Raw genomic sequence first — 19618 nt, 5'->3', positions numbered from 1 at the left:
TGCCTGACTGGCTGCTACCTTTATAGGACCCCTAGTCAGTGAAGCCCCGCCCCCTAATCAGGGCTCAGCTTCTCTCCCAGCACAAAGCCCCTACAAGCCTCTACACATACAAATACCACCAATACAAAGCCAAACAAACACAAATACCTTCTCCTCCAACAGAACTCCCACTCAAACTCCCCTGTTTACAGCTCTGTTTGCTAGCTCCTGTGCTGCTGCAGCTGTCTGTGCTGCTGCCTGACTGGCTGCTACCTTTATAGGACCCCTAGTCAGTGAAGCCCCGCCCCCTAATCAGGGCTCAGCTTCTCTCCCAGCACAAAGCCCCTACAAGCCTCTACACATACAAATACCACCAATACAAAGCCAAACAAACACAAATACCTTCTCCTCCAACAGAACTCCCACTCAAACTCCCCTGTTTACAGCTCTGTTTGCTAGCTCCTGTGCTGCTGCAGCTGTCTGTGCTGCTGCCTGACTGGCTGCTACCGTTATAGGACCCCTAGTCAGTGAAGCCCCGCCCCCTAATCAGGGCTCAGCTTCTCTCCCAGCACAAAGCCCCTACAAGCCTCTACACATACAAATACCACCAATACAAAGCCAAACAAACACAAATACCTTCTCCTCCAACAGAACTCCCACTCAAACTCCCCTGTTTACAGCTCTGTTTGCTAGCTCCTGTGCTGCTGCAGCTGTCTGTGCTTCTTGTTTTGTCCCACACCCATGAAGAGGAGTCATGCAAGTGGATTCCTCTCATCAGCTGAGTTTGCTGCTCAAAGCACAAGTGAGGAGGGGATAAAAACCCGTAACAGAAGAAACTGGATCTCTATGTTGGTTGGAATGGCGGGGGCGGGGGAGGGGTTCTTGTCATGAGCAAAAGGTCCCGAGCTGCTTGGCCTGGGTTAGTGCTAATGGCCATATAGAGCTTACTTATATAAGCTTCTATAACTTTTTGAAACATAAGATTGTAACTCATATGTGTGTATATGGTTACCTGCTTTAACTTTGCAAATAACTCTTATTTCCTTTTCCTATTTAATAAGTCTTTAAATAGTTTATTATAGGATTGGCTACAAGCACTGTCTTTTTGTGAGAGCTACGGTGTATGTCACAGTCCTTTGAGACTGGGAGTGACCTCAATATTGCTGTGATTCTTGGTGTAAGGCACCATCTGTCACAATAGTACACTCACCTGGTTGGCAAGACAGATAGAAGTACCCAAGGGGACTGTCTGTGACTCCATAGTTAGTCTGTTATATTGCCTGAGGAGTTGACACTTGATAATTGGTTGGTGAAATCTAAGTATAGAACTCTCAGCCAGTTTGGGGTTTGTGCCCTGGTTCCTAACAGTCTGCCCTGAGGTTGGTACTTACATATTGGAGCCACTGCAGGCAGCTTGACACCAAGTTCTGTTTATATAGCTCCATTCTTCTGGTCCAAGCGCACACTGGCTAGGTCAGTGGAGGAGTCACCGTATCGCCTCTGATATCCATGCCAGGCCCCTGGTAACTCTCTGGCTGGGACACAGCCAGCATGAGCTAAATTCCAATCTGTGATTCAGATGCATATCTTTTAACAACTTCAGTGCGAGTTCAAACACCCAGGGCACCATTTGGCCCTGTGTTTATAGGACAGGGGTGACGGGGGGCGGAGCTAGCCACAGTATTTCTTTCATTAATCACATAGAGCATAAAGCCCAGAACATTTCCTCCTGTGTGTTAGGGCTAATATAGGTGCTCAGCACCTAGCCTGAGTAGTCAGGTCAGGTGCTGTACAAAGCTGTAGTGGGCAGCGTTGGCCAAACCTCTCCCCAAGGCTGCGGAGTTGTGATCCTTCAACCCCGCTTCTCCCCCACAACTAGCCACCCTTTGGTTAGGTGGTGGAACTGCACCAGCTCCACTACAACGGCAAAGCAGAGGAGGTTGGGTTTACCTCTTAGGGTTGCCAGGCATACAGTTTTCGAGTGGAACACCCGGCCGAAAAGGAATCCTGGCGGCGCCAGTCAGCACCACTGACTGGGCTGTTAGAAATCCAGTTGGCGGTGCAGCGGGGCTATGGCACGCTCCCTGGCTCCACGTGGCTCCCAGAATCATGGCCAATGGGAGCTGGATGGGTGGGGCCTGTGGGTGCAGGCAGCACACAGAGCCACCTGGTCCCTCTGCTTAGGGGCCGCACAGACATGCCAGTCGCTTCCAGAGGCCACCTAAGGTAAGCGCTGCTCATAGCCCGCACCCCTTCCTGCACCACAACCCTCTGTCCCAGCTGTGAGACCCCTCCTGCACCCCAAATCCCTCATCCCTGCCCCCCAGAGCCAGTACTCCTGGCAGGAGCCCCCACCCCTCCTGCACTCCGAACCACTCATTTCTGGCCTGACACCAGAGTCCTCACCCCTTCCCACACCCCAAACCCTTGCCCCAGCCTGAAGTCCCCTCCGACAATCTGAACCCCTCCGCCCCAGCCCAGAGCCCCCTCCTGCACCCCACACTCCTCATCTCTGGCCCCACCCAATAGCTTACACCCCCAGCTGGAGCCCTCACCCTCTTCCGCACCTCAACCCCTTGCCCCAGCCTGGAGAAAATGAGCGAGTGTCGGGGAGAGCAAGGGAGGGACGGGGGATGGAGTGAGCGGGGGTGATGACTTGGAAAAGGGGCTGGGCACAGGCTGGACCTTGGGGAAGAGTGGGGCAGGGGGCGGGCCATGGCTGTTCGATTTTCTGCAATCAGAAAGTTGGCAACCTTATTACCTCTTGGTGAATGTTAGCCAGTCTGCATGTTTCCTACGCACACACACAATTCTGTTAATAACTAATAATGTTTGTGATGCACTGTTATGTATCCCCAACCCACTAGATTATCTAAAAGGCCACATGATAGACTCTCAGGAGTGAAATATGGGCAGGGTGTATAGCCAGTAGTATTCATACAGGGGTGAGTTTCCCTACAGTGGATTTTCCAGCTTTTAAAGCTGACCCTACACATGCTCGAATGTGCTTGCTATACCTTTTTTTCTCCCCCATTGTGCAGAATTTGTTTTGCAAAAGCACTACGGGGAAAGCAGCTTTTTGCTAAATGTTTTATAATGTTCCAGGGAACCTTTATCAAACATTTAATCCCAAACCTGGCTTTGAAGCAGGGAGGCATACAATTTCGTAATTAATTTTTTTTCACCTTCTTTTGCTAATCGCTGATAAAAAGCTTAATTCTATTAACAACTCAACTTGACAAATTGCACTGCTCAACAGAAGCGTTTAGAAATTAATTACGCATTTTATTGCATTAGATCGGATAAACAGGGGAGCGCCGGCTGAACAGAGAGGAGCACCAGCAAAGGGCCCAGTACAACCATTTTGGGATGGTGGCTGTTTTTACATCAACTCAGTGTCTGCAATTTACATGGCTGGAGAATTGCTGATATGGCTGTTTTTTCATTTGTTTGTTCTGGCCTCTTGGCTGTTTGGAAAAGTTCCACGTAGGAGAGTTTATTTTTGTAAAAGTGAATTGCAAAGCTACAGTGAAAATAAAGCTAAGCACAAATTTATGTGCTGAGCAGCTTCCATAGGGGATAGCCAGGCTCTGTGGGTGTGAGTGAGAGAGCCTGCATGTAATAACTAGGGGGGGGTGGGTTGCATGACCAGACTGTGAAGATAACTGATGAGGCTGAAGAAGACCTGAGCAGGCAGGCTGGTTGTGGGGGAGTTCAGCACAGGAATCTGCTGAGATCGCCTTTTTATAAATTCTTGATCTCCTTTGTAAAATCCAGTTTCAATTCCTAGTTTGCTGAAAATGCCCCAGAATGAGAAGCTTGAACCAAAATGCTGGGCCCCTTTTCCTAGCTGTGACCCATGTGGGTATAAATCTGACAAGTTCCAATCTAACACCAGGGGTCAGACAAACAAACAAATTCTGCCCAAACTTTTAGGTTTTGCCTCATTTTCTGGTGACTACCTGGGGCACTACCCCAAACACCAGCTTTTGGGTCCCCTCGAAGTAGGCCATCCATGAAGCAGGCCTTGCCTTGAGTGGGGGGCACCTAGGCTTCTGAGCATGTTGTTGAAGTTCAGTGGACCTTTTGGCGGAACCTTGAAATGACCCCTCCAACCTGGGGATCTTCTCTTGGAGTCAGGGTTCGAGATGGAGTCCACACACTTGAAGGTGCAGCGATGGTTAATTTACTATTTCTCTCTGGCAACTCTTTGCTTATACCATGGCTCTCTACCTTCCCTGCTCCTCCCTCTCCCATGCCCATCTGGATGCTGTGCTGTCACAGCCCTGCACTGTGGAGAGTGCTGGTCCCCTAGGGTTCGGCTCCCAGTGAGAGGCCATGACAGCCGCACACAACATGCTGTCAAAACACTGAAACCAAAGCAGAGGGAAGAAATCAAAACCAGGCGAGCTGAAGTTCCCGTCATGAGTCAGGGGAAAAGTCTCAAGAGACAGAGGCAGTGGGTGGCCGTTTCCAATGTGTATAGAATCGTGCATGTTCCCATGGCATGGTCAAGAGTGACCCCTCCTCCTTGAGCAGTGCAGTCAGCAACTGCAGAAGCAGCCTGCTGTGTTTCTAGCCTCTTCCCTCTAACAGCCTCTGCCACACTTCTGCTTAAGCTGTCACATTCTTTCCATTTCTGTCTCCTCTCCTTCACTGTAGCCAACAGCCAAGACATTTGTGCATCAATAATAAATATCTTTGAAATTCTCTAGCATGTATCATCCAGGGGTCTCCACTTACAACTTTACAAACGTTCCTAAATGTGAGGTGGGTCAGCATCATTATCCTCATTTTGCAGACAGGGACACTGAGGCATACAGTGGTAATGTGACTCATCCAAGGTCACACCAAGGGTATGCCTTCACTCCACAGTTAAACAGGGCTCTTACCCAAGTTTTAGCCTCAGTCCTTTCCCATTCACCTAGAGAAACCTCTAACCCAGGTATGGAGGTGCTTTGAGCCCAGGCTAGCTCACCAAGCTGGGCGGTGGGTTGGAGCTGAGGTTCAAGTTTAACTCTGTCTGGAACCCACCCACTTTGTAGAGACAATCAGGCTAAATCACTCAACTGCTGATAGTCCACCAGTGTCTTCCCAGATTTACCCGGAAGGACAGACAATTGACTGGGAAAGAATCCTAGAGCTTCTCAGCACAAAGGCTCATGGGATATGCCCCCCTGAGACACACCAGTGAGTGCAGAAACAGTGAGGACATTGTAACATGGGTAGGGCTTTGCTGAGGGGATGCTCTCACAGGGTTAGGCTCACACTCAGGTTAACTAGGGAGTGAAGACATATCCCAGGTCAGTGACAGAGCAAACATTAGGAGTCTGTGCCTCTCAGTGCCACAATCACTAAACCATGCCTCTCCTCAAATTTAATACCCCACCTATTTTGGAGGCATTGATAGTGATTCAATAGTCAAGGCTGAATCTTCACTTCCATTCCTATTGTCTATCCCTCTCTAAATTTTGTTTGGAGTAACTAATTTGTTTGCCAATTGAGATGCCTAAAATAGGAAAAGAGAAGTTCTTAGGGGTTTTTTTTCTGAGAATTTGGAAAACACAGGATGTTTATTTGCTCCTTAACCACAAATTGAGTTTTAACATTTTCCCACAGTGTCTCGTGATTTTTTAGCTGAAATGTTCTCTTTTATGTGAGGGTTTCAGACCTCATACATAGGGCATGCTCTAGGAAACTGGTGGAGAGTGAAGAGGGGAATGAAGGAAGGGGCAAATAGGGACTGAACGACTTTAGCAGAGAGTTGGTGGGGAGAGAAATACGATATAGTGCGGTTCCGCAGCAGGAGAGATTGTGTGGGTAATTTAGTTGTGGTGAGAGAGTGCGAGAGGTAGACAAAGATATACAAAGATGGTGCACAAGAGCTAAGAGAAGAAACATGGTAAAAGAATGAAAGTAAAATAAATAAAAGTTAATAGAGCTAAGCAAAAATACTGAAAGGAAAAACACAATGATGGTAAAAGAGGGAAAGGAATAAACTCAAGAGAGGCAACAGAGACTCAGAGGAGAAAACAGTTGGTAATAGGAAACAGATCAAAGAGTGAGAGACATGGAGAAATAACCAGTGAGTTTATACAATTCCTAGAAAACTGTGGAGTCCAAATGTGTAGCAGAAAAGGTGAGGGAAGAGGAAAGCAAAGGGAGGGGGGGAGGGAGAAGGAATTCAAATATGCCTTTGACAATAGTTCAATGACAAAATGCCACAGTACTCAAGCGTTCAGTGGGTCTGTGACATTACACCCCATATTCTTTTTGGAAATACGTTTATGATATAGATATAGCATAACTGAGATATATTTTATGCAAGATGGGTCTTGTAAGGTATCATTGGAAAGTTTATAATTTATTGAATGTGATTATCCAATTTATATGCATGTATCATTTCTGTATCTAAAGTTAGGAATATTGACTATGCAAAAGTTACAGCTGGGTGTGTACTTGGGAAACACCCACCAGACAACAGGCCATAAGCCTTGATGGGCCATTAGGAAGAAACAATAAGATTTTGAAGATACTAATCTCTCTCCTTCCTATAGAAGAGCTCTGTGTAAACTCCAAAGCTTGTCTCTCTCTCACCAAGAGAAGTTGGTCCAATAAAAGATATTACCGCACCCACCTTGTCTCTCTACTATCCAGGGATCAACAGGGCTACAGCAGTGCAAACTATGAAGTTATTTGTATTTACACCTCAATCCATTCACTACATCAAAAACAAGTCTTTGACCTGAATACTGTGACAATTTTGTGTTGGATAATTTCAACTTAATTTTGTTATGTAGGACTGCTTCTCAGACATACAGACAGGAGAACAAATAATTTTGCAACGGGACTTTAGCCAAGTTTATGCTCATATAGCTGTTGAGACACATTTAAACACAGAAGTGGATTCCCCACCCTCCACCCCCCTTCTGCTTTCCTTCTTAAGTGTTTAAAACGGGGAGCTTGATGGAGCATGGCAGTGTCTGATGGCAAATGTGAAAACAGTAAGCAAAAAACTTCCATCCTTGGAATGTGAGTCTCAGCAAAACAGCCCCCATCTTCCTTGCTTAGGTCACATGAGCTATCAATAGGGTGGTGTTAAGATTTATTGCTTATACTGTTATATTGGACCTTCCACACTAGCAGCAACCCACACACACTTGGTTCTCCCTCCTCCACCCCTCCTTCCAGTTAATGGCCATCTGGAAAGAATTGTCAGAAATTAAAAAGAACAGCAATATAAACACACACATAGCGTGGATGCCATGTCCAGTGTCCCAGAAAAAGCTTGTGTCCTGGGAGCTTAGCCTGTGATTATGACTGGAAAGGGAAAACCTCGCTCTCTGGCATTGTGATTATAGCTGGGAAAACAATAGTTTCTTTGATTCCGATCCACATCAGTTGACAGCCCCTCAATTTTGTTTTGAGTATGAAGGTCTGAAGGAAACAAAAAATGATATAAAGCATATTAGTAACAATTATTATTTATTGAAATCTTGATTTGCAGAGGTGCTGAGTGTCCATTAATGAAGTCAACATGATCTGACAGGGCTCAGCACTTTTGCAAAGCAGGCCATGTTTCTCTAGTCCAATGGGTGTATGTGGTGCTTTGCAGTCAAATAAAAAAGACAGGTCTCTTTCCCTGGAGAGCTTAGCATTTAAGAACATGGTCTTGCAAACCCCTGCTTAGGCGAGTAGCCTCCGTGACTTTAATGGGATTACTTATGTGATGAAGGTTTTGCAAGATGCTGCGCTAAGGAATTACAGAAAAGAGTAGAGAATAGCGGTGTTTGTGTGAGAGAGAGGGAGAGAGAGGTCTGAGGTTCGGTATAGTACAGGAGATGATGTATATAGAATACAAATCACAAGTTCATTTCATTATATACACATCTATTTCGCTCCTGTTTTTGAGGGAGGGTTAAATGTCTTTATAACAATTTGTGTTTGTGCAGGATTTCTTTTTTAATGCATTGAAATATGCTGTTTAAGAGCAGAGGTGGTACAGAGGAGGTAAGCACTGGAGGGCTGGCCAGCAAGAGTGAGAACTGAGAAGAGATAGAAGGAGGAGAGCGGGGTTGCACAACAGAGGATGAACAGGTTGATTCTAGGCTGCAGAGGCGACGTAAGAAAAGGAAAGGAGTTGTTTTTGGGAGAAGGACAAAGGGGGAGCAACCAGACTCACTGCGCTGGGAGAGCTTGGGTGGAGAGGGGGAGTGAAATAGGAGAGAAAAGTAGTGGGCAGGCCCAGAGCTGTAAAGGGCCGTGAAGTTGATGGTGGAAGTTTAAAAGTCAGCTAAAACCGCTGAGTACAGCTGAGTGAGTGGTAGAAAATAATTCTGCAAATATTTGTTCAGATTTGAAAATGAATGTCAGTTTGACTGCGTTTGCAACCTTTCTGCCTTCTTTTTCTGCAAACACGCCAGCATTCCAGCTTTGCTAACACAAATACTTGTGAAAAGGAAATGTTTACCATGGATATTTGTCAAATGCGAAATTTAAATGGAATATCAGATTGTGCAATTCACATTTCGCTCTCCTGGTTACTTGCATAAACCATGTGGTCTTGTTTGTGTTCCCTAATAGGATGATTCATGTATCTAACCAGGTTAGGAAATACAGTGGTGTATTCAATCTTCATTGTATTGGTTTCATTAGTGGTGCAAATGTTACAGCACTAGTTAGAGCAGAAATGGTGAGTTTTATAGCTTATTCTAATGTTCACAGTATATATACCATGTGCAAGACAAGGATTATGTATTGCCAAAATATGTCGGTAATTTAAAATCATAATTAAACTTGAGAATTTCAGGATCCATTCACTATCAGGAAAATGTCGTTTTAATCAAATCAATGATTTTTTGTGAGTTATTCACACTGCTGTGCCATGGAATCTCACCTGTTTGTGTGTCCAGGACTGTGGATTTCTTATAATTTTGAAGTAAAAAGATAAAACAGAACCTGAAGGCTGGTGAATCTTGAGGAAACTTTCAGCTCACGTTTCAAGTGTCACCTGGCTTCACATTTTGCAGAGCTCAGTGATGCCAGTCCATGGAGTGCAGTCTGCAGGGGGCATATTCCAAAGGGTGGCATCTAGTCTCGATGGATATTACTGCCATGCCTGTGGGAACAGTCAGAAAGGAGGTGTGAATAGTGCACCCACCCTTTCCTGGCCAAAAGATGGATTGAGAGACATCTCCACTCCCACCCTGTACATTGTGAGGCTAATAACGTTGTCCCCAGCAGGTTCTTTTTGCCTGTGCACTTACTCCTAATATCTCCTCATTCTCTCTCTTCCAATCATGCTGTCTCTCTCTTTACTACATGTGGGGGTGACGTCGTTTTGCCAGCTGGTCGGCATTTTCAAGTCTGCAACGTTATTTGTGTTGGAAACTCTCCCATTGCTGCTGGGGAAGGATGAGAATGCCACGAGAGCCACACCAAGAGCTGGGCACTAGCATAGGGATCAACGTGCTTTATCTACAGGCTGCCACCCCTCTTCACCATTACTTCCATTCACCCCTAACGTTCAGCTGTTCTAGGGCCAGACCCTCCAATGGTGTCAGTCACTGTTGTGGTAAGTCATGGATTGATGCTGCTTTATGCCAGCTGAGGATCTGGCCTTAGACTCCAAAGGGATTTTACAGTGAGTTGGTAGGGTTCACTGAACGCTACGTTTGTGCAAGAGTCTGATTTGCCCACTTGTGTCTGAGACCTCATAGGATTTGTGTGTGCCCTGGGGCTGTTTGCCTGGGAGGTTTCAGTGTACATGCAGCTGGCCAAATTTCAAAAAGTGTCCATTAATTTTTTGGGCACCTGGTTTTGTCGACACCCTAGGGCACACTTTGTGCCCGATTTTCCAGTGCTCATTCCCTATGAAAATCAGATACAAGGTGTCCCAAGACGGACATGCAAAAATCAAGGCACACAGAATTAGTGAATACTAGTGATATTCCCCCCCATAATCTCTCGGTGCGGATGGTAGAGAATGTGTGTTTGTGTGTATGCACATGGGCGTGCGCGTTGCCCATATTAATCTGTCTGTGTGAGTTTGGTCATTACGTGTGTGTTCATTTTCAGGTATACAATTTCTTGTGCATGGTGTGGACATTTGCCTGTTTGTGGTGGTGTGTCTGGAAGAGGCATTCACCTCTGTGCATTCTGCGTGAGCACGTTCACATATTTGTGCAGCAAGTGCATCTTGGCTGTGTGCATGTGATTGCCACTGTGTGAAGTGTGCACACACTCACTGCGTCTAAGAACTGGGATTGTTAACCCTGTTTATAGCCAGCAGCAAGAGGGGTATGGAGGCACTTAACAAGAGCTGACACATGAAGAAACAAGGCTTTTGTCTCCATTGTCCATTAAACAATTCATGAGGTTTGGGGTTGAGTGAGACATTTAATGAACATTGGCCCGTGCAGGCTGCCTACAGCTGGTCATTTCTCACAAAGGGCTGGATGCTTCAAAGGCAGAATAAGGAGATGGGTTCTGAGTTATAAAATGTTAAGAAATAAATGGCGTTTCCTGCGTGTTAAAATTGAGAAGTAGATGAATAAGAGTTAGCGAGAATCACTGCGTCCCCTTGTGTCTGGACCAGCCAATGGCAGGTTTGTAGACACAGTGAGAGAACAAGTGAGTAACTCCAACGTGACTATGCTTTATCCATAGCCCCAATGATCATCGCTGAAACTATTTGTTCTTCTCTACGGTGACAAGGGCAAGAGTTCCTGCTTATTTTGCAGCAGGCACAGAGTTAATTCTTTGTTAAAGCCATGTCTACGCTACGAAATTAGGTCGAATGTCTAGAATTCGGTTTTGTAGAAAGCGTTTTTATACAGTCAATTGTGTGTGTCCCCACACAAATGCTCTAAGTGCATTTAGTCAGTGGAGTGCATCCACAGTACCGAGGCAACCATTAACTTCCAGAGCGTTGCACTTTGGGGAGCTATCCCACAGTTCCCAAAGTGTCCGCCACCCATTTGAATTCTGGGTAGAAATCGCAATGCCTGATGGGGCAAAAATATTGTCGCGGGTGGTTCTGGGTACATATCGGCAGGTCCCCCTTCCCTCCCTCCCTCCCTCCATGAAAGCAAGGGCAGACAATCGTTTTGCGCCTTTTTTCCTGGGTTACCCGAGCAGATGCAAGCATGGACCCCACTCAGCTCACTGTCACCGTATGTCTCCTCGGTGTTGGCAGACGTGGTACTGCATTGCTACACAGCAGCCGCTCATTGCCTTTTTGCAGCAAACAGTGCAGTATGACTGGTAGCTCTCGTTGACAAACTTCAGGGTGCTCTTTTAACCAACCTCGGTGAGGTCAGGGGCGCCTGGACAAACATGGGAGTGACTCAGCCAGGTCATTATCCTTTTAAGTTTTGTTTCATGGCGATTCAGTCCTGCCACACCATCTTTTAATGAGCAGCCAGAAGATGACGATGGCCAGCAGTCCTACTGCACCGTCTTCTGCCAAGCACCCAGGAGAGGATGATGACTAGCGGTCGTACTGCACAGTCTGCTGCCGGCAAGATGTATAAAGATAGATGAAGTGGATCAAAACAAGAAATAGACCAGATTTGTTTTGTATTCATTTTCTCCTCCCTCCCTCCGTGAAATCAATGGCCTGCTAAACCCAGGGTTTTGAGTTCTATCCTTGAGGGGGCCATTCTGTTTCTCCTTGATGCAAAGCCAGCCCCCTTTGTTGATTTTAATTCCCTGTAAGCCAACCCTGTAAGCCATGTTGTCAGTCGCCCCTCCCTCCATCAGAGCAACGGCAGACAATCGTTTCACGCCCTTTTCCCTGGATTGCCCAAGCAGACGCCATAGCACAGCAAGCATGGAGCCCACTCAGCTCACCGCAGCAGTTATGACCATTGTAAACACTTCGCACATTATCGTGCAGTTTATGCAGAACCAGCACCTGAGAAACCAGGTGAGGAGGCAACAGCAGTGCGGTGATGAGGACATGAACACAGATTTCTCTAAAACGGTGGCCCCAGCAATTTGGAGATCATGGTGTTACTGGGGCAGGCTCATGCCGTGGAATGCCAATTTTGGGCCCCGGAAACAATCACAGAGTGGTGTGATCGCATAGTGTTGCGGGTCTGGGATGATTCCCGGTGGCTGTGAAACTTTCGCATGCTTAAGGGCACTTTCATGGAACTTTGACTTGCTTTCCCCTGCCCTGAAGCACAAGAATACCAAGATGAGAGCAGCCCTCACAGTTCACAAGCGAGTGGCAATAGCTCTGTGGAAGCTTGCAACGCCAGACAGCTACCGGTCAGTCGGTAATCAATTTGGAATGGGCAAATCTACTGTTGGAGCTGCTGTGATGCAAGTAGCCAACGCGATCACTGAGCTGCTGCTATCAAGGGTAGTGACTCTGGGAAATGTGCAGGTCGTAGTGGATGGCTTTGCTGCAATGGGATTCCCTAACTCTGGTGGGGCTATAGACGGAGCGCATATCCCTGTCTTGGGACCGGACCACCAGGGCAGCCAGTACATAAACCGCAAGGGGTACTTTTCAATGGTGCTGCAAGCACTGGTGGATCACAAGGGACGTTTCACCAACATCAGCGTGGGATGGCCAGGAAAGGTACATAATGTTCACGTCTTCAGGAACTCTGGTCTGTTTAAATGGCTGCAGGAAGGGATTTACTTCCCAGACCAGAAAATAACCATTAGGGATGTTGAAATGCCTATAGTTATCCTTGAGGACCCAGCCTACCCCTTAATGCCATGGCTCATGAAGCCGTACACAGGCAGCCTGGACAGTAGTCAGGCACTGTTCAACTACAGGCTGAGCAAGTGCAGAATGGTGGTAGAATGTGCATTTGGACTTTTAATGGGTCGCTGGCGCAGTTTACTGTCTTAGTCAGACCTCAGCGAAACCAATATTCCCATTGTTATTACTGCTTTCTGTGTGCTCCACAATCTCTGTGAGAGTAAGGGGGAGATTTTTATGGCGAGGTGGGAGGTTGATGCAAATCGCCTGGCCACTGAATACGCGCAGCCAGACACCAGGGCTGTTAGACGAGCACAGCAGGAAGTGCTGCGCATCAGAGAAACTTTGAAAACCAGTTTCATGACTGGCCAGGTTACTGTATGACACTTCTGTTTGTTTCTTCTTGGTGAAAACCCACCCCCTTGGTTGCCTCTAAGTTCCCTGTGAGCCATCTGCCCTCCCCCCTTCGATCACAGCTTGCTTGCAAAGGAAATAAAGTCACTATCATTTAAAAAACATGTATTTTTTTATTAATTGATTATAAAAATAGGGAGATAACTCACAAGGTAGCCCGGGTGGGGTGTGGGAGGAGGGTAGGAAAAGGCCACTTTAAAACTTCTTTCAGAGTAGCAGCCGTGTTAGTCTGTATTCGCAAAAAGAAAAGGAGTACTTTTGGCACCTTAGAGACTAACCAATTTATTTGAGCATAAGCTTTCGTGAGCTACAGCTCATTTCTTTTTTTAAAACTTCTTGAATGACAGTCTTCTGTTGCTTGGGCTGTCCACTGGGGTGGTGTGGTTGGGTGCCCGGAGCCTCCCCCCCGCACACGCCCCGCGTTCTTGGGCGTCTGGGTGAGGAGGCTATGGAACTTGGGGAGGAGGGAGGGCCGTTAAGCAGGGGCTGCAGTGGCAGTCTGTGATCCTGCTGCCGTTCATGAACCTCCACCAGATGCCAGAGCATGTCCATTTGATCCCGCAGTAGTCCCAGCGTTGCCTCATGCCTCCTCTGATCTTCCTGCCGCCACCCCTCCTCACGTTCATCAGCCACTTTCCTGTACTCTGCTACTGTGTCCCTCCACACATTCTGCTGAGCTCTGTCAGTGCCGGACGACTGCATGAGCTCAGAGAACATTTCATCGCGCATGCGTTTTTTTCACTGCCTTATCTGAGAGAGCCTTTGGGATGGAGGAGGGAGGCTTGAAACATTTGCAGCTGCTGGAGGGAAAAAAAGGGAGTGAAGTATTTAAAAAGATACATTTTACAGAACAATGGCTATACTCTTTCACGGTGAACAATACTATTCACATTACATTGCACATGTGATTTTGGTGCAGGGTCACATTTTGCATCTTATATTGAGTGCCTGCCGCTTTGGTGTTAGAGATCACACACGCAGTGCCGGGCAACAGAATTCGGCTTGCAGACAGCCATGGTAAGCCATAGTCTTTCGGCTTCTGCAACCTTCATAACAGCAGAGCCCTCCTCTCCCATACCAAGCAAAGCATGTTGAGTTGACCATTTAGTGCTGCGGTTTTCCGGTTAACATGCAGCAGCAGAAACCAAACTAACCCCGCCCCCCATCCAATTTTCTGGAATGATCACTTTACCCCTCCCCCCACCATGTGGCTAGTATCAGGGAAGATCCCTGCTAGCCAAATGCGAACAGCTCAGCGCCAATGCCCCCCACCCGCCACCGCGTGGCTAACTGCGGGGAGGATTTCTTTTCAGGCACAGGCAAACAGCCAAGTAGGAACGGCCACCTCTGAATGTCCCCTTAATTAAATTCCCCTATTTCAACCAGGTTACCATGAACGATATCACTCTCCTGAGGATAACACAGAGAGATAAAGAACGGATGTTGCTTGAATGCCAGCGAACACTAGGACCATACGCTGCCAGGCTTTGTCATGCAATGATACCAGATTACTTGCTACTAGCATGGCGTGGTAAAGTGTCCTACCATGGAGGACGGAATAAGGCTGCTCTCCCCAGAAACCTTCTGCAAAGGCTTTTAGAGTACCTCCAGGAGAGCTTCATGGAGATGTCCCTGGAGGATTTCCGCTCCATCCCCAGACACGTTAACAGACTTTTCCAGTAGCTGTACTGGCCACGAATGCATCCCAAGTCCTCAGGGCTACTTAATCATTAAAAAACGCTTGCTTTTATAACGTGTATTATATTTTAAAAGGTACACTCACCAGAGGTCGCTTCTCCGGCTTCGTTGGTTTGGGAGGGTATTTCGGTCAGGGTGAGAAAAAGATCCTGGCTGTCAGGGAGAATGGTATGCTGTGTGCTCTCCTCAAGCTCATCGTCCCCATCCGCAAAATCCTCAGGCATGGCGGAGAGTACCCCATCATCAGAGTCCACGGACAGGGGTGGGGTAGTGGTGGCGGTCCCCCCTAGAATTGCATGCAGCTCAGCGTAGAAGCGGCCTGTCTGGGGCTCTGTCCCGGAGCGTCGGTTTGATTCTTTGGTTTTCTGGTATGCTTGTCTGAGATCCTTAAGTTTCACACGGCACTGTGTTGCATCCCTGCTGCAGCCTCTGTCCCTCGTGGCCTTGGAGATTTTTTGAAATGTTTTGGCATTTCATCTTTTGGAACGTAGTTCTGATAGCACGGATTCCTCTCCCCATACACCGATCAGATCCAGTACCTCCCGTTCAGTCCATGCAGGAGCTCGTTTTCGATTCTGGGACTGCATGGTCACCTGTGCTGATGAGCTCGCCTGGGCAAACAGGAAATGAGATTCAAAAGTTTCCGGGGCTTTTCCTGTACACCTGGCCAGTGCATCCGAGTTCAGAGTGCTGTCCAGAGCAGTCACAATGGTGCACTGTGGGATAGTTCCCAGAGGCCAATACCTTCGAATTGCGTCCACGCTAACCCTAATTCGAAACGGCGATGTCAATTTCAGCACTAATCCCCTCCTTGGGGAGGAGTACAGAAAATCTGTTTTAAGAGCCCTTTATGTTGAAAAAAATGGCTTCATTGTGTGGACAGGCGAAGGGTTAATTCGATGGAATGCTGCTAAATCCAACAAGTGTAGTGTAGTGTAGTGTAGTCCAGGCCCAAGATCACGCCTGTGTGTGCAGGGTGGAGTAACAGGACAAGGAACAATCAGGGAATACAGGAAACCTTATAAAAATGGCTATTTGGTAGTTGAAAGAAGGCAAGGCTGCTGAGAAGACAGAGAGATCTTTGCCCGGTGGTTACATGGCTGTGTTATAGCCCGGAGAGGAGTTTTTCTTCTGTTGGTTGTATATTTTGCAATGCCTTTTCTAAATGTCTATGTTCTCTGAATACTTAGGGATAAAACCTTAACTGACAAAAGGACTGTCTCCCTGCTGATCCTTTCATGGTTCCACTCCGCCAGCTTCCATGTGCCTTCATATTTTCATGAGTAGTCCCATGGGGTGGCCTACTCTATATGAAATGCCTTAGTGGCTTTCAGTTCAGTTCCTAGTGGGGATGTTGTCCAAGTCACCTAGTTCACCTCCACAATTGGCAGTATATTTGGACCCTTGTTAACTATCTCAGCAGAGGCCAAAAACTGAACTGACCACAGACACTGAACTATCTTCTTACCCCTAGAGGGATCCTTTCTGGTCAGAGATGAGGTATGCAGACAAGGCAGAATGGGGGAAGCATGCACTGTCACTGCCTATGATGTGCTGAGCTCTTTTGCTACTGGCTTCAGTTATAACAGCTGATCCCTGATTCTAGAGGAACCAGTGAGCGACCACTTCTTGCTCTCACTCTCACACACACCACTTACACACTGTACCAGGGTTGGAGGCAAGGAGTGGTCCAGCACAGATGGTTCTGCATACACTCAGAGTGTACGCACACTCCTTTCCTTAGGCAGTGGAACACTGAGTGTATGCAAAACCATCTGTGTGGGAGCGTACATGTGTGTTGGGGAGACGATGACTTCCGTCTAGCTCATGCTTTTTCTATCCATGCCATGCTGGATGATGATAGATCATATCTTGGGAGACAAGTCCCACTGGGATAAGCATTCGGGCTTTTGTTGGCAGGGACCAGGAGCTTCCTCTTTGAAAGTCATATTTAAAATGTCTGTCCAGCGTTGGCTATCACAGCCAAACCTTTCACGCTGTCCTGGCTACAGCACAGAGGCATCTAATCACAGAAGAAGAGAGGGTCCCATTCTAGTAACAGTGTTTATTACTATGTATTAATATATTGAATTTATGTAGTGTTTTTTAAGCTGAAGGATTCCAAACACTCTACAAAACTATATACCTGCCCCTGAAATACTACTGCCTCTGGGGTGGAACGTGGAGCTATTTAACAGCATACAGCAATGGGGTATCACAGTTTAGTTCACTCTTTAGACTTTAAGCACTTAAGAGCAGGAATCCTCTTTTCTTGTTTGTACAGTGACATGCAGAAAGTGGCCCTGATTCCAGCTGGGTCTTTTGGGTGCTACCATATTATACATATTTACTACTACCACTAATAATAATAATAATGATAGTTTAGAGCATGATGTCAAAGAGAAAAGTGTCTTAGATTGGAACTGCAGTGGGAATTTAGGGAGATAGAATGTCATTAGCTACCCAGATTAGGAGGTAGATATTGTGATGGGTGCATTGTACTATTAGATTATATCAAACAGGATTTTGGTCATCACACAAGGGTTAACACATCTGTAAAGGGAATTTTAAGAGCTCACAAAGGTCAGAGCATTGGCTTGATGTCTCATCCCTGGTTCTATGTTGGTATCTCCAGCAGCACAAACATGCCTTTAGCCCTGTAGTGGGGAACTGGTTCTGCACGGACTTAAATAAAAGGGTGTCACCTATTGAATCACCAGTGCCACTTGTGGCAGGGTTTTCTTTAGAACTCTCCTACCCCCGATAGTGATCACAACTCAACACTGCTAAGGTGTGTGAGATCTGATAAAAATCACAACTCAAGGTGTCTCTTTATTTGGAGTAGTTAGCTAGCCCCAGGGACCAAAATGTACAGATATGACATTAAAAAACAGGTTTGACAATACCCCTTTTACCACCACCAGCAAAAAAGTCTGCTCTCATACAGAAAGGCCATGAGACAAAGCAGAGGATTGCAAAGGAAGACGGAGGTCTACAGATATAACAAGTCAGATCTCTGTGACTCTGGAATCATATAATTATGTCTGTGCCATACTCGGTAGCCAGGTTACTGCTCAAAAAGGACAGTGCCCTTCTAGGGACAGTTCACACATTACCTTGTTCATTTGCGGATGGGACAAGCCCCTGAAACAAGAGCTACAGAACTGGGCTGATACTTGATCATCATGAAGTTTGTATCCTCTATGTCTTTCTTTCCAGAGATCCAGGAACCACTGAATTGCTACCAGGGTGGATTGGTTGCATTTAGACCCTGCAACTGAAAGTTTGGGTCTGGGAAAGGAATGAGGGAGGGTGGAACTTCAGCCATATTGAAATGTGCTGACGCTGACCACTCCATCAGGTGGCTTTTGGCCTCTAGAAAATGGCTGACTCTCTGTGCCCAGTTATGGGGGTGTAATGGAGCAGACTCACCCCTGCAGCACCTCCTGCTGGTCATTGGGAATTAGCTCTTTTCCAGCCTGGAGCACCCTCTGCAGGCCAGAGATCCGCTGTCCCTGTGTCCCTCCCAGACCCCGGTGCCCTTTTATCTGCGGTGCTGTCCCCTAGCAATACCCCCACACTCTACCTTTGGGGAACCCCCAACCCACTATCCCCACCTTGCCTCAGTCTGGGCTACAGCCAGTCATCATCAAGCCCCTGCTCCCTGGGGCAGACTGTAGTGTAAAAGCCACTCATCATAGGCAAGGGGGTTTGGACCTGTTGCCTTCCAGTACCTCTATGGGCCTTGGACAGGCCCTACAGCCTGGGGAGTTGCCAGCCTGGAGCACCCCCACTCAGCCTGCTCCTTCCCCAGCACTGCACCACCCTCAGTACCCTGGCAGCCAAGCCAAGCCAAGCCAAGCCAAGCCAAGCCAGGCTAGGCTAGGCTAGGCTAGGCTAGGCTAGGCTAGGCTAGGCTCGGCTCGGCTCTCTCCTAGGCTGCAGAGAGACTCCTTGGGCCTCTGGCTCACAAGCTTTTTATACAGGTCAGCTGGGGCCTGATTGGGTTGTGGCCCAGCTGCGGCTGCTTCCCCAGTCAGCCATCCCCAGCCTCTCCAGGGCTGCTTTTAACCCCTTCTATTTTAGGAGCAGGGTAGCCACCCCGCTACAGGGGGCTTTATTAAGATTGTTTTGCATTGCACTATTCTGGTGGCACAAAGAAGCCTTAACGCTATTGTAATTGGCTGGTGGAGAATTTGCCCTGGAGGCAAAGAACAGTTGTATGGTCTCCAGATCACAGTACAAGGAGCAAGGCTGGGGGGGAAGGGCTGTGACCAAGGCATTTCTGCACCCCAATAAATTGCCCCTGATGGCACTGGGAAGCCACAGTATTTCAGGCAGCTGTTCAGAATCTGGGGCTCTGCCCTCTAGCCGCCTAGAGTATCAGTCTCTCAATCTATTGATCTATCCATCTGTTCATATATACTCTCTATATATCTCTCTGCCTCTGCCCTGCCATGTGCAGCACTTTAGATTTGTCGTCTCCCCTCCTGTTTTCTGCCCTGGGTGGTTGTGAAGCTCAGAGAGTGATGTTTGATAGGGTTCTTTATCACACATGGTACAGAGAAATATGAGGATGGCAGCCCTACAGGAGCAGATGGCATTGTACGCTTGGCATGCTTTCCTCAGACAAACCAGGATTCTGCAAACTGGCCTTCAGTTGCCTCAGTCATGTCAGCACATAACAGTACTGAAAAATCTGCCTCCGGTGCAGTTTGGAAAAGCGGCAGGGTTATACCTAGGCATGGAGTGGGATGGTGATAAAGACAGGTAGGGTGTGAAAGTCCTGGGTGTTCTAGGTCCAGC

The 19618-nt window shown here is 47.3% G+C and overlaps 1 protein-coding gene and 1 pseudogene across 3 annotated transcripts in view; one reads left to right on the top strand and one right to left on the bottom strand.

The window, feature by feature from the left end:
- The window catches only part of LSAMP (limbic system associated membrane protein), a 1353981-nt gene that overhangs the window by 1009902 nt on the left and 324461 nt on the right, over positions 1-19618 (top strand). The gene's annotated exons all lie outside the window — the stretch shown is intronic.
- LOC140905492 (uncharacterized) lies at positions 13441-15399 on the bottom strand (annotated as a pseudogene).

This window comes from Lepidochelys kempii, chromosome 1 (assembly GCF_965140265.1).
Source record: "Lepidochelys kempii isolate rLepKem1 chromosome 1, rLepKem1.hap2, whole genome shotgun sequence".
In the NCBI taxonomy this organism is placed as follows: domain Eukaryota; kingdom Metazoa; phylum Chordata; order Testudines; family Cheloniidae; genus Lepidochelys; species Lepidochelys kempii.
This window is presented reverse-complemented; position numbering and strand designations above follow the sequence as displayed.